The sequence below is a fragment of the Topomyia yanbarensis genome, chromosome 1 (assembly GCF_030247195.1).
Source record: "Topomyia yanbarensis strain Yona2022 chromosome 1, ASM3024719v1, whole genome shotgun sequence".
NCBI classification, from domain to species: domain Eukaryota; kingdom Metazoa; phylum Arthropoda; class Insecta; order Diptera; family Culicidae; genus Topomyia; species Topomyia yanbarensis.
In genome coordinates this window covers 10,972,399-10,986,647 of record NC_080670.1, presented here as the reverse complement: position 1 = coordinate 10,986,647, position 14,249 = coordinate 10,972,399, and the positions used below count along the sequence as shown (strand labels likewise).

At 40.4% G+C, this 14,249-nt stretch overlaps 1 protein-coding gene across 5 annotated transcripts in view; it reads right to left on the bottom strand.

The window, feature by feature from the left end:
• Positions 1-14,249, bottom strand: part of LOC131676869 (mushroom body large-type Kenyon cell-specific protein 1) — a 398,326-nt gene that overhangs the window by 210,548 nt on the left and 173,529 nt on the right. Inside the window, exon 1 of one of the 5 annotated variants that reach the window (XM_058956243.1) lies at positions 465-894. The exons of the other annotated variants lie outside the window; for them this stretch is intronic. The gene's annotated coding sequence lies outside the window, so the exon portion shown is untranslated. Of the gene's footprint in view, positions 1-464; positions 895-14,249 lie in introns of those variants that run through there. 5 annotated transcript variants of the gene reach the window in all.

Sequence of the window (14,249 nt, the reverse complement as noted above, 5' to 3'; positions counted from 1 at the left end):
GTGGTGTTGGACTCCCGCCCAATCGAGTGTTAGTGACTTCCTCCCACCCCGCCAGAGCTCTCGAGAGCGCCCATGCTAGTAGTGGTATATTTCCACCCGAGCAAACCCGAACCCCCTCGGGGGTTCTCACGAAAGCACGGCGAGAAAAAAAACCGATTCGTTCTTTTTTATTCACACTGCATTCCATGATGAATTATGATTACGTGCTGTAATAACATCTTCTTTTCCCTTGTTTGATAGAGCTAGCAGAGGAAGAAAAAAAACGCATCGCAGCAGGCGAAATTTTCCGTCTTCCCGTGTTCCTTTCTGCTACTACACTGTGTGGTGAAGTTATTTTCCACTTCTTCGGGTTCCTTTGTTCTTTCTCGCACAGGGCAAAATAGTAACAGCAGCCCTGCAATTGTGCGTTGCCATCATCGTCCGTCTCTCCGTCTCAGCGCGATTCTATCAAAGTAGGTAACTACCGTCGCCGTCTCCTCGTCGCATTGCTCCGAAAACCGTCGTATCGTGTGCGGCGTTGCAGCCAAAGTTGGTTGGTTGACTGACTGCCACTGCGCTGCCGTCTACTTATCCGCTCGGGTCCGGTCCGGAGGGGAGTGTGTGTGTGTGTGTGTGAGTGTTTAGAGATGAATGGGGATTAGGAACGTTTAGAAACGCGGCTACTTGTTGCATCTGATCGCTGTCACACTGGCTGGGGTCTGGTGTAGGGAGAATGGGAATGGAGGTGGCCACATTCATTCAAAAAGCGGGCGTCCGGCTGGTGGCGGGTGTGTTTAGAGTTTTTTCGGGGTTCGGGTGATGTCTTGTTTTAGCATGTTTAAAGAAGTTTCGTACTTTTTTTTTTGGATAGTTAATTTAACACATGCGTTAGCTGAACGGAGCCGCTGAACTTTTATATATTTTACAATAAGGAACAATTTAAAAAAAACTATCTTCACTATACTAAATTCCTCGATAGTGCACAAAAATTTAGCTGGAAACTATTTTTTTCTCCACTAAGGTGAAAATTGTGTTAAACCACATTTGCGCGTTAGGGACACAAAACCTATAACTCAATTAGTTATGGAATTTACGTTTCGACTTCGTCTCATCAGAGTTTGACACTGACTTAGTGACAGGGCTAAGCCGCATTGCAGCTAACTCCAAAAACGAAAACACTATTTGTGTTTCTGAGTAAACCCTTGAGGGGTTGCGTGAAGTCCCGCAAGAAAAGAAGTTCAGATTTAGCTGATTAAATAGTTTTTACCAAACCTAGCTCCGATTGTATTAATTTCCATCAGCTTAATCAGAACTTCTTTCTTGCAGGACTATCGGGTTTGCTCAGAAATGCAAATAGTATTTTTGTTTATAGAGCTAGTGTCAATCCGGCGCTAGCTTAGCCCTGTCACTAAGTCAGTGTCGAATTCTGAGCTTGAGCTTGAGCCTGTGCGACCACCCCTGGCTGCTACTCCGTTATTGATCGGGACTAGCTGAAGTTGCACAGGGAATCAGTAGATAATTATGCTTGGGATTAGCGAAACATCTTCCAATGTGCAACTCCTGGTAATCCTAAAGTGTTTCTGATCAATACCGGCGCCGGCCAGGCCCGAACGTAGATTGCGGAAGGAAAGGGAAGGAATTGTTAGTCCGATACTTGCTTTTGCTAGAGGCTGTATATACTACTGCGCACTCCACAAGTATCACGGGAGAAGGATATTTTTGTTAGTAGAGTATAGAAGTTGGATATACTTCTTCTTTACCGACGCCAGAGAGGTGATTCCACTACCTGGACTGGATATTGATCCACCAATTTCATGGACCGGGGACCAACGGCTTTACTTCCCTTTCGAAGAAAGACGTGACCACAGATTTTTTCACCTCATAAAAATCTCAACGACCTCGGCTGGAATTGAACCTAGGCCAACTGGAATGAGTGGCGGTCACGCTTACCACTCAACCACTGGCGCCGTCTAAGTCAGTGTCGAACTTTGATGAGACGAAGTCGAAACGTAAATTCCATAGTTATTTTAAAACTATCTTACGCGCGTGATTTGGAACCATTCGCAAACGACTTATCATTGCGCGAGAATAGTCTTTGTTTCTGCTGCAAATCTTTTGCAATAGCTTGTAAGGCGGTAAAACTGTCATTTGTCTTCGTCCACACGTACAACGCACTGTGTTCCCTCCAATCCGTATCTTCCGAGATAAAACTGCGCCCAAGCAGTTAATTTTGAATTCCGAATATGGTATATTCGGAAAACTTTCTTAGTGTCTTTTGGCGAATTTTCAAATTAGGGTGGTCCTTGTGGCTAGGGTATTTAAATCATCAACTTTTTAAATATGTGGAATTAATCTACGCAATGTTCTAGAAAGTTATAAAACGATCGAGTTGAAGCAACTTTACTGAATAGACTAAATTTCTATCTCGAATGGTTCATGATTTTGGTAATTTTTTATGGTAGGGTGGCTCTTGAAGGAAGTTATAAGCGATTTTCGTAAAGAACATGGTTTTCTTCACACCTATATATTTTCAAGGGTCTTAACGCTTTGCGACGCAGTGGGACGTATACGTCCCACCAACTTCTTCTTTGCTTTTATTGGATTTCTAGTTAACATTGGCATATAAATACGAATTCTTCCTTTCACTCAACTCTTAGTGATGTAAGGAGCACAACTAGCACATACAATTATATGAATTTGTTAATTACTTATTAGTTATAAACAATTCATACGTCTCCCAACCTTTGAACGGAACGGATCGTTATATTTCACAGTGGTGTTCGGTGTGTAAATTTCAGTGATTCAAGGTCATCCTTTGTTCGTTCGTTAGCTGCCATTCTGCTGGTGCCGGCAGTAAATCCAGTACATTGTTTTCGCTGATGCGGAACAATCGACGTTGTTTGCAGATAAGTTTTGCTTTATTTTTTTCCTCGTTTGCTTTCTTCCTTTTCCCTACTTTTACTCTACCTTGTAATCAAATAATAAGACACATTCCCGTTTATATAACGCTCTGCCCTCGTGCTTAAATGGCCGAGGGCGAAATACCATCTGATGTAATCATGGAAGTCCCTGATCCCCCTAATACTCGCATTGCTCCCCGTATAAAGCAGTACCCAGAAGGTTCCTCTGGGCCATGGGTGGTATATTTTCGGACCGGAGAGAAACCGGTTAATATATTAAAACTTTCTCGAGATCTGACTGCTAATTACTCGGCCGTAACTCAGATAACACGTGTTCGGGCAAACAAGATACGTGTTCTAGTGAGTGATCTCGGCCAGGCAAACGCGATTGCTTGCTGTGAGCGCTTTACGCGGGAATTTAAAGCGTACGTGCCTTGTGTGGCTTGTGAAATCGATGGGGTAGTGTCCGAACCGGGCCTGAAATGCGAAGAACTGTTGGAGCATGGGGTTGGCTGCTTTAAGGACCCCTCTCTTGAACAGATTAAGATCTTATAATGCAAACAATTGTATATCGCAAACACCGAGGGAGGTAAGACTACCTACTCTCTATCAAGCTCGCTTCGGGTGACATTCGCCGGGTTCTCTCTTCCCAACTACATCCTCCTTGACAAGGTTCGCCTACCAGTTCGCCTGTTTGTACCGCGGGTCATGAACTGCAGCAATTGCAAGCAGTTGGGCCACACAGCCACATATTGTGGAAATAAGAAACGATGCGGCAAATGCGAAGGAGAGCATGAGGATGACTCTTGCGACAAAGAAACTGAAAAGTGTATTTGCTGCGGGGGCCCTTCACATGCTCTTAAATCATGTCCTGCGTACAAGCAGCGCGGGGATAAAATAAAGCGCTCCCTTAAGGAACGCTCATGGCGTTCTTATGCAGAAATGCTAAAGAATGCTTCGCCATCTGTCCTGTCTGAAAATCCCTATGCTGGTTTGGCTAACGTTGAGCAAGAATCTGACGACCCACGAGAGGGAACATCTTTGGTTAACCCAGGGGAATCCAGGAAGAGGAGAAATCCAGCCTACCCTACATTGCCCCGTAAGGGTGCCAAGGTGTCGTCCACTCAGAGTGCGCCATCTACAACCAATAAATCCAACGGAAGTGATGCACAAAAGCCGAAGCAATTTGCTCCAGGACTTGGAAATATTAATTCTAACAAGGAGTACCCACCACTTCCAGGGACACCAAAAACCCCAAGTGTCCCCTTTTTTCAAACAGATACTCAGTCCAGTAGCGGACTAATGAAATTTTCTGACATAGTGGACTTAATTTTCACAGCTTTCAATGTTACTGATCCTCTTAAAAGCCTTCTGATACGTTTTCTCCCTATAGTGCAAACATTTTTGAAGCAATTGACTACTAAATGGCCCCTCCTTGCAGCGATCGTATCCTTCGATGGCTAAGTCATCGAACGAGGTCACCGATTCGATCACTGTTCTACAGTGGAACAGCAGAAGTATCCTCCTGAAAATCGATTCCTTTAAATTTTTACTAAACAGTTTAAAATGTGATGCTTTCGCATTATGTGAAACTTGGTTAACTTCCGATATAAATCTCAACTTCCACGACTTTAATATAATTCGTCTGGATCGAGAAAACCCCTATGGAGGAGTACTTTTGGGGATCAAAAAGTGCTATTCTTTCAACCGAATTAACCTCCCTTCGACACCAGGCATTGAAATTGTCGCTTGTCAAGTTTTAATCAAACCTTTGCATTGCTTCCATCTACATTCCTCCTAGAGCCTCGGTAGGGCACCGAACGCTTTGTAATATCACGGAATCCTTACCGGCACCGCGGCTAGTTCTGGGAGACTTTAACTCGCACGGTACGGTATGGGGTTGTCTTCATGATGATAATAGATCAACATTAATCCAAGATCTTTGCGACAATTTCAACATGACCATCTTAAACACGGGAGAAATGACGCGGATTCCTACACCACCAGCACGCGCAAGCGCGTTGGATTTATCGCTTTGCTCGACATCGCTACAGTTAGATTGCAGGTGGAAGGTGATCCCTGATCCCCACGGTAGCGATCATTTGCCTATCGTGATTTCAATTGCTAACGGTTCAAGACCATCGGAAACAATCAATGTCTCGTATGACCTCACACGGAACATTGATTGGAAGAGTTACGCGACCGCGATATCCGTTAAAATCGAATCCACTCAAGAACTTCCTCCGGAGGAAGAGTACAGGTTTTTGGCTGGCTTGATTCTCGACAGTGCGAATCAAGCTCAGACTAAACCAGTACCCAGCACGAATACCCATGGACGGTCTCCCACCCTGTGGTGGGATAAAGAGTGCTCAGAGCTGTACGCGGAAAAGTCCACTGCATATAAGGCCTTCCGGGAAGACGGGTTACCCGCTAGCTATCAACAGTACGAGTCGTTAGAAAGGCGAATGAAGAGTCTAATGAAAGCCAAAAAACGCAGTTATTGGCGCCGGTTCGTCGACGGGTTAACGAGAGAAACAGCGATGAGCACTCTTTGGGGTACGGCTCGACGTATGCGTAACCGTAATAGTACCAACGAGAACGTGGAATATTCAAACCGTTGGATATTCGCTTTCGCCAAGAAGATCTGTCCGGACTCTGTCCCGGTACAGAAAACGTACCGCGCCGTGTCTCCTCACGATACCGCGAACGAAACACCGTTTTCGATGGTGGAGTTCTCACTTGCTCTCTTATCATGCAACAATAACGCCCCAGGGTTAGACAGAATCAAATTCAACTTGCTGAAGAATCTGCCTGACATTGCAAAAAGGCGCTTGTTGAATTTATTTAACAAGTTTCTTGAGGGTAACATTGTCCCTTATGAATGGAGACAAGTGAAGGTCATCGCCATCCAAAAACCAGGAGAACCAGCCTCCGACCACAACTCGTATCGGCCGATTGCAATGCTGTCCTGTACTCGGAAGTTGTTCGAGAAAATGATCTTGTTTCGCCTCGACAATTGGGTTGAAGCAAATGGCTTACTGTCAGATACACAATTTGGCTTCCGCAAAGGCAAAGGGACGAACGATTGCCTTGCGTTGCTTTCTACAGAAATCCAAATGGCCTATGCTAACAAAGAGCAGATGGCATCAGTCTTCTTGGATATTAAGGGGGCTTTTGACTCAGTTTCTATCAACATTCTGTCAGAGAAGCTGCACCAGCATGGTCTTTCACCAATTTTAAATAACTTTTTGCTAAACCTGTTGTCTGAAAAGCACATGCACTTTTCGCATGGCGATTTAACAACATCGCGATTTAGCTACATGGGTCTTCTCCAGGGCTCATGTCTAAGTCCCCTGCTCTACAATTTTCACGTGAATGACATTGACGATTATCTTGCCAATTCATGCACGCTAAGGCAACTTGCAGACGACGGGGTGGTCTCTGTTACAGGGCCCAAAGCTGCCGACTTGCAAGGACCATTACAAAATACCTTGGACAATTTGTCTGCTTGGGCTCTTCAGCTGGGTATTGAGTTCTCCACGGAGAAAACTGAGTTGGTTGTTTTTTCTAGGAAGCGTGAGCCGGCGCAACTCCAGCTTTTGTTAATGGGTGCAACGATCAACCAGGTTTTCACATTTAAATATCTCGGGGTCTGGTTCGACTCTAAAGGTACCTGGGGATGTCACATTAGGTATCTGAAACAGAAATGCCAACAAAGGATCAATTTTCTCCGAACAATAACTGGAACATGGTGGGGTGCTCACCCAGGAGACCTGATCAGGTTGTACCAAACAACGATATTGTCGGTGATGGAGTACGGGTGTTTCTGTTTCCGCTCCGCTGCGAACATACACTTCATCAAACTGGAGAGAATCCAGTATCGTTGCTTGCGCATTGCCTTGGGTTGCATGCACTCGACCCATACGATGAGTCTCGAAGTGCTGGCGGGCGTTCTTCCGCTAAAAAATCGATTTTGGGAACTCTCATATCGATTGCTCATCCGATGCGACATTCTGAACCCGTTGGTGATTCAGAATTTCGAGAGGCTCGTCGAGCTTAATTCTCAAACCCGTTTTATGTCCTTGTACTTCGACTACATGGCACAGAGCATCAATCCTTCTTCGTACAATCCCAACCGTGTCCGTTTCCTAGATACTTCTGATTCTACTGTATTCTTCGACACATCCATGAAGGAAGAGATTCGTGGAATCCCGGACCATATACGCCTGCGGGTGATCCCCAATATATTTTATAATAAATTCCGAGAAGTCGACTGCGACAAAATGTTTTACACTGACGGATCAAATCTCGATGGGTCCACTGGCTTCGGTATCTTCAACAATACTACCACCGCTTCATTCAAGCTCAATGATCCCGCTTCAGTTTACGTCGCAGAGTTAGCTGCAATTCAGTACACCCTTGGGATCATCGACACTCTGCCCACAGATCACTACTTCATCGTTTCGGACAGCCTCAGCTCTATCGAGGCTCTTCGTGCGGTGAAGCCTAAAAAGCAACTCCCGTATTTTCTGGGGATGATACAGGAGTCCTTGTGTACGTTATCTGAAAAATCTTATCAGATTACCTTTGTTTGGGTCCCCTCTCATTGTTCTATCCCGGGCAATGAAAAGGCCGACTCATTAGCAAAGGCGGGCGCATTAAATGGTGATATATACGAAAGACCAATCTGCTTCAACGAATTTTTTAGTATTTGTCGTCAGAGGACGCTCAACAGTTGGCAAACCTCGTGGAGCAACGGGGAACTTGGACGATGGCTACATTCGATTATCCCAAAGGTATCAACGAAGCCTTGGTTCGGGGGGATGGATGTGGGTCGGGATTTTATTCGCGTAATGTCCCGACTGATGTCCAATCACTACACCATGGATGCGCATTTGCGGCGTATTGGGCTTGCGGAGAGTAGTCTGTGCGCTTGTGACGAGGGCTATCACGACATCGAACACGTTGTCTGGGTATGCGCCGGGTATTGTGACGCCAGGTCTCAGTTAAAGGAATCCCTTCGGGCCCGAGGTAGACCACCCAATGTACCAGTCCGAGATATGCTGGCAACTCGTGATTTCCCCTATATGTCCCTTATTTATACCTTCATAAAAACGATAAATATCCCAATTTAGCCCCTCTCTTTTATTTCTCGTTTTTAGAGTTTCCTCCTGCCTTGTGGAACCGATCAGCTCCAGAGTGCCACTATGTAACCGCCGTCGCCCTTACCACTACGCCTGCATAGAAGGAAACTGAAGCGAGAGCGACTCGAGGTCCGATGACTTTTGAAGGATTCTCCGCGGGTCCGAAGAATACCATCCGCCAATCTGGTACTCGACGACTTACTAGACTGAGGCGCAAATTTGTTTCGCTGATCCCCCATCCCCCCCCCCCGTTCGAGCGAAAGTTGCAAGTTTTGCTCTTCTTTCCCTGTCTCTCCCCTGTCCTTGATACAACTGCTGCTACACTGATGCGGAAATAAGCCACCCTCTGAATATCTTGACCAAGCATAAGTTTTAGTTAAAAAATTCAAATTAGTATTCTGTATTCCTAGTTTTAAGATAGCTATAATTTTTACTCTTTATTGAAACTCTTGTCCGCCATCTTGTAAATAGAATTGAATCCCTAGTTTTAAGATTTCTGTGAAGTTTCTCATAAATATTTGTACCCCCTTTTGTGTACTAAACTATATTGTTAGTTTTAAGATAACCGTAAAATATTTCGTAAAATACTATTACTCCCCCTCTTGTATATCAAAGTGAATCTCTTGTTTTAAATTTTCTCATAAAAAAATCTTTTGGCCCTCTCTTGAATATTGAAACTTATTTCTAGTCTTAAGATAGCTGTAAACTTTTTTTTTCCTTTGTAAAAAAAATATTTCAACATTGTAACCTCCTAGTTTTAAGATATCCAAAATGTAAAAACATAAGCATTTGGCACCGCCAAGCTAACGCATTTGTGCCTATCAAATAAACGAAATGAATAAAAAAAAAGTTATAAACAATTAAAACTCGAAAATCTCGTTTTTACAATAAATTCGGCTGTGTCTGAACTAAAAATCCTTGAGATCTAAATTTATAGTGTTTCAAACATTGAACTAAATAATAGATTTTTGAAGAATTTTTCGTAGGTCAGTCTTTTCGAAAAAAAATATCAAAATATGCAAAAATGGAGCTTATTATTATGTTGGTTTATAAAAGATTCTGAGAAACAGGAATGGCTTCTAAACTAGCATCAAAATAGATTCTGTAGTTTTTGAGGTCGCTGATTACGATTCTGATAACAAAATTTTTCAATATGCCGGCAACACAATGACAACCATTTTTAGCCAAGCACAGTCGCCATATTGGATCCGCCATTTTCTATTTTACATTTTCAATGTCAGAATAAGAATCAGTGACGTTGAAAACCACTTTGTAAGACGTTTTAGGCCAATATAAAAAAAACAGGAAATTTAGCCATATTGTCGCCATATTGGATCCGCTATTTTGAATTATCCATTTTCGACGTCAGAAGCAAACTCAGCTTCCCCGAAAACCACCTTGTAAGACGTTTTAGGCATGTTGGCCTAACAGGACATGAAGTTTAGCCATGCACGGTCGCCATATTGGATGCTTCATTTTGAATTATACATTTCGAGGTCAGAATCAGAATCAGCGACCCCGAAGACATATATAAAGCTAAAAATAACAGTATTAACAATTTTTATTGTTGCACATTTTTTCGGAAGCGATGAACTTCCTATCTCGTTTGTTTGAGCAGCTACAAGCGATATTTGCAACAAAAATGGTTTTCTTCATACTTATATATTGGTGAAGGATATAAAAACAATTTAATCACCTTATTTCATTTGAAAGGTTGGCGTTTTATTAGTTGTTGTTGGAATAATTGTGAGAGCGTTTTTCCCCATAACCAATTTAATGAGTTTTAAAAAAATAGCTTTCTCGTCATAATTTTTCATAATTTCAGAGAAATTAACTAATTAATTCAAAAAAAAAAATGCGCAATGAAAAGTCCTAGTATACTTTGACCACCGTAATTTCACAAATTTGTCAAAAAAGTTTAAATACTATAACAGTGTTCCGAAGACGCAATATTACCAAAACTAACTACAGTAAATTTATTTATTAGGGTAAATTGTAAAATTACATCGTAAATTCATAAAAAAACACTCGATGGGTGAACTATTGTTTGGAGTGCTTATTTCTCGATTTTTTTTATCAGGCGCGAATTTCTATAATTACTACTAAACTTATTCATAAGCTTTTTTTTATTTTTCAATGAATAATACGAAAAAAAAAATAGTTCTTGAACCACACTTTTGATTACTCGAGTTTTTTTTCTTATTTTTATGCAAAAATATGATGGGTTTTGACAGTATTACAAACATCATCAAACATATTTAGTGCATCAGTGCTAAACAACCTCTGACAGACAGCTTTAAGATGGCTATTGCATTACGCCTCGATAGTGGTGCATCGATGAGACAGTGAGGGCTTATGGGCATTTTTTACGATTTGTGTTTTTTTCTTCATACTCCGCACTTGCCCAAACTAACGATCAACCACTAGCCGGTATGCGCTGGCGCGGCTGACTGGTGGGTCGACGTGACGTATGCTGTGGGTTGTGTTTGCAAACATTGCTACACAGCTTAACGGCCGTGATGGTGAACACGGTTATCATTCCTTTTATTACTATATCTTAAATTAGATTCACACCGACACTCACTAAACAAATGCATATTCTCTCATATACACTCACAATCTCTTTCTCATTCAAAACGTATAAACGATCGTGGCTTTCACGATAACGCAAACCTGGTCACAAACGAAAACATGCAATTAAAATGATCCATACATACTTACACCCGCGATCTCGCTAATATTGAAACACTATTAAGCAGTAAAGTTAGTTTTTATTGTTTATTTTTATTGAAAATAAATTCAGCAAGCAAAAATTAGCTTTAACTAATTACTTGAACCGTTTCATTAAAATACGCTGATTTGGCATCCCAAGAGGTATTTTTGGTAGCGAACCTGATCAGAATGAAATAACAAGATTATAACAGAATACATTTTTCGTAAAATAATGTCTTATAAATTTGGTCTAGTAGTTAAAATAACAGAAAATTATAACAAGTAACAACGCAAGATATTGTTTTGAAATCTTTTTGTTATGTGCTTGTGATCGGAAAAATATCGGCGTACCAAAATTACCTTGAAAAAATCTTTGAATCATTACAACGAAATAATCGTTTTTGAGCCACCCTAATGCATGGATCAGTGCATTTTTTAAAACTATATTGATGTCAAAAAAGAATTGAGCGTACCAAAATTACATTCAACCATTTGTGTCATACTTACTCAAAATGTTTTATTTTGAGTCACCCTAATGGTAGTGAAGGAAAGTTTCCAATATTTTTAGCACCAAAAAATAATTGGGTGTCCAAATCACGTTTAAACAGACGCTAGTTTGTAGTCAAATTTATTTCTAATAAGTTTTTATAATAGAACTGTTTTCAACCTTCAAAATAATTGTTTAACCTTTGAGGACAAGCTGTTTATTTTTGAATCAGTATAAAAACAGTCCCGCGCTGTGCCACAGATGGCAGCACTTATCATATGCGAGAAAATGGCGAGTATTTTATTATCATAAATCAGTTCTACGGATCGAAATTACTTCCAGAATAATTATATGAATTAATGCGAAAAAAAGTAATTTTGAACCACTCTAATGAGTGGTAAACGTATTTCCAATATTAAAAAATGAACTTCGCGTACAAAAGTTAGTTTATTTTTGGTCTGTCCCAATGTTTAATAGATTGTATATTTTGTTTTTGTGATGATGATAAAACAATGGTCGTATCCAATCACACAAATATTTGAACCATCGTTCAGAATTTGGCGTCTCGAAATATCTTGTGAAACATAATTTTTGAGCCACCCTTTGGCATAGCTACATTGCTTTATATATGTTTTATTATCAAAAATTAAATGAAATTTGGCTTTTTGGACACGGTTATCAGACAAAAATATTTATTTTACCCCAAAAAAGACCAACGTCTCGAAGAAAATGTCCCTTAATCCTCGACTGCAAACATTTTCTTTGTAAAGTAGGGTAAAACATTGAAATTGTTATACTACCTTTCTGGGCGAAGCAAAATATTTGTTGTCGATTTACTCCCGGAAACGAAGCGAGGTTTTCCTCGAAACATTTGCCATTTAGCATTGAATAAGTATTTTTGTCAGACATCGGTGCTCTTATACCCCCGTCTTTAATTTCGTAAAGCAAACTGGCCAATTCCAGTTTTCCTGCTAATCTATCTATCTATCTAAGTCAATGTTTTATGTATGTGATTAATGGACAGGTTGGGGATTATCTGCCCGCCAGATGGCGCTTCGGGACAAATTGTGCTCTCATCCTATTTCGTTAAAAATCGCAGCAACGCGCGATGGGCATTAGCTAGTATTATATATTTTTGTTTCAAGCAAAGGCGGATCCGGAATAAAATTTCCTAGTAGATCAAAAATATCATTTTTGAAATGAACATATTACTTAACCGCATTTAATAAAAACCAGTGAAAATTTTGGTTTGAAGTGATTTAGAGTTTGAAACTTTCGGCGGGGTTCGGGCCCCCGGACCCCCGAACCCCTTCTCCTGGATCCGCTGCTGGTTTCAAATGCTTCAGCGTCGACACATAACATCTCAAGTTCGTGGCTACCAATCCATTGTACGTATTCCTTTAAAATATATCACTGTCATAAATTAATTGAGCGTACCGAAATTACTTTCAACAATTTTTTTCATTGTTGCACAAAATGATTAATTTTGAGCCACCCTAATGATAGTCATGGAAGTTTTCTAATATTTTTCAGTATCAAGAATTAATTTAGAGAGCCAAAATTCATTTTAAAACAAATAATTTGAATTATAACAGTAAAATAATTTTTGAGCCACCCTAATCATTGTTGTTATTTATTACGGCCCTAAACTCAAGGGGCATTCGCCTTTTTTTGAAAATAGTGTTTTCGCATTGGCATACTAAACCAAAACATGTTTCGGCTTCGCTGTGGCTCATTGGCATAACATAACTTCTGCTCAAACGGGACAGCACGTTTGGCCAGTCGTTTGATTCTAAACACAAATTACGTTTCCGTTATTGGGATTTAGCGTCAAGTCGGCACTAAATTATTCCGGCAATAAGACAAGTGTCGGTTTCTGAATGGTTAGGTTTCCACTCTGCCTCTTGTAGATCGTTCCGTCTGTCATTTCTCCTCGCTGGTGTTTGCGTTCATGTCGTTGTCGCTGGAGCAGCTTTGGTTTTGGTTGTTAGATGTTTGATGCTTTTTGTGTTTTCGAGTAACCCTGGTCTAGCCGTTTTCGTTTTTTGTTGGATAATTTCCTAGGCATTTTACCTTTTGTCTCTTCCTATGAGTAGTAGTACTGTTTGACATTTCTCAACGAGAGTATATATTGAACAACTAAGACTAGAAAAGACAGGGTGCAGATAGTGCTGTTTGTTACCTAAAATGTGGCTTTTTGGTCACGGATGTCAGACAAAACTATTTATTTTGCCCCGAAGGACTAACGTTTCGAGGAAAATGTTCCCTAACCTTCGGACTTAAAACGACTACAAACATAGCTTTGTGGAATAGGGTAAAACATTGAAATTGTCTCCACACCTTACTTGATAAAGAAAAATATTTCCAGTCGTTTTTATTTGGAAGATGATGGGATATTTTTTTTCGAAGCGTTGATCATTTGGGGCGAGACATACATTTGTGTCATACAAACAGTGACCAAAAATCCGTCTTTTTTCGTAAAGCAAACTGGTCATTCCAGTTTTCCTGCTTATCAAAAATAAATACAGTTAAAATCACTTTTTAAATAAGTTTGAGTCATTATGACAATATAATGAGGTTTAAGCCACCCTAATGATTAGAAGAGCATATTTCCAATATACTTCAATATCATAACTGATTTCAGCGTATCAAAATTACATTTAAAATAATTGTTTGAGCTATTACGACAACGGGATTATTTTTGAGTCACCCTAATCAGTGGCAAGATTTATTTTCAATATATTGTGATATTAGAAATTAACCCAGGGTGTTAATACACATATTTGAAGTCTTACTGTGAAATACTCATTGTTGAGTCACCCTATCGAGAAGTAAAGTATATTTCGAATATGTTTTACTATTAAAAATCAAAAATGTCACTTTTAAAAGAAATTAAACTGTCAAGACTAAATAATTATTTTTAAGGCACCCTATAAAGTAGTAAAATATATATCCTAAATGTTCAGTATCAAAACTAAATGCTGGGTGCCAAAATTACATTCGAAACAAACAACTATTGCAATTGTG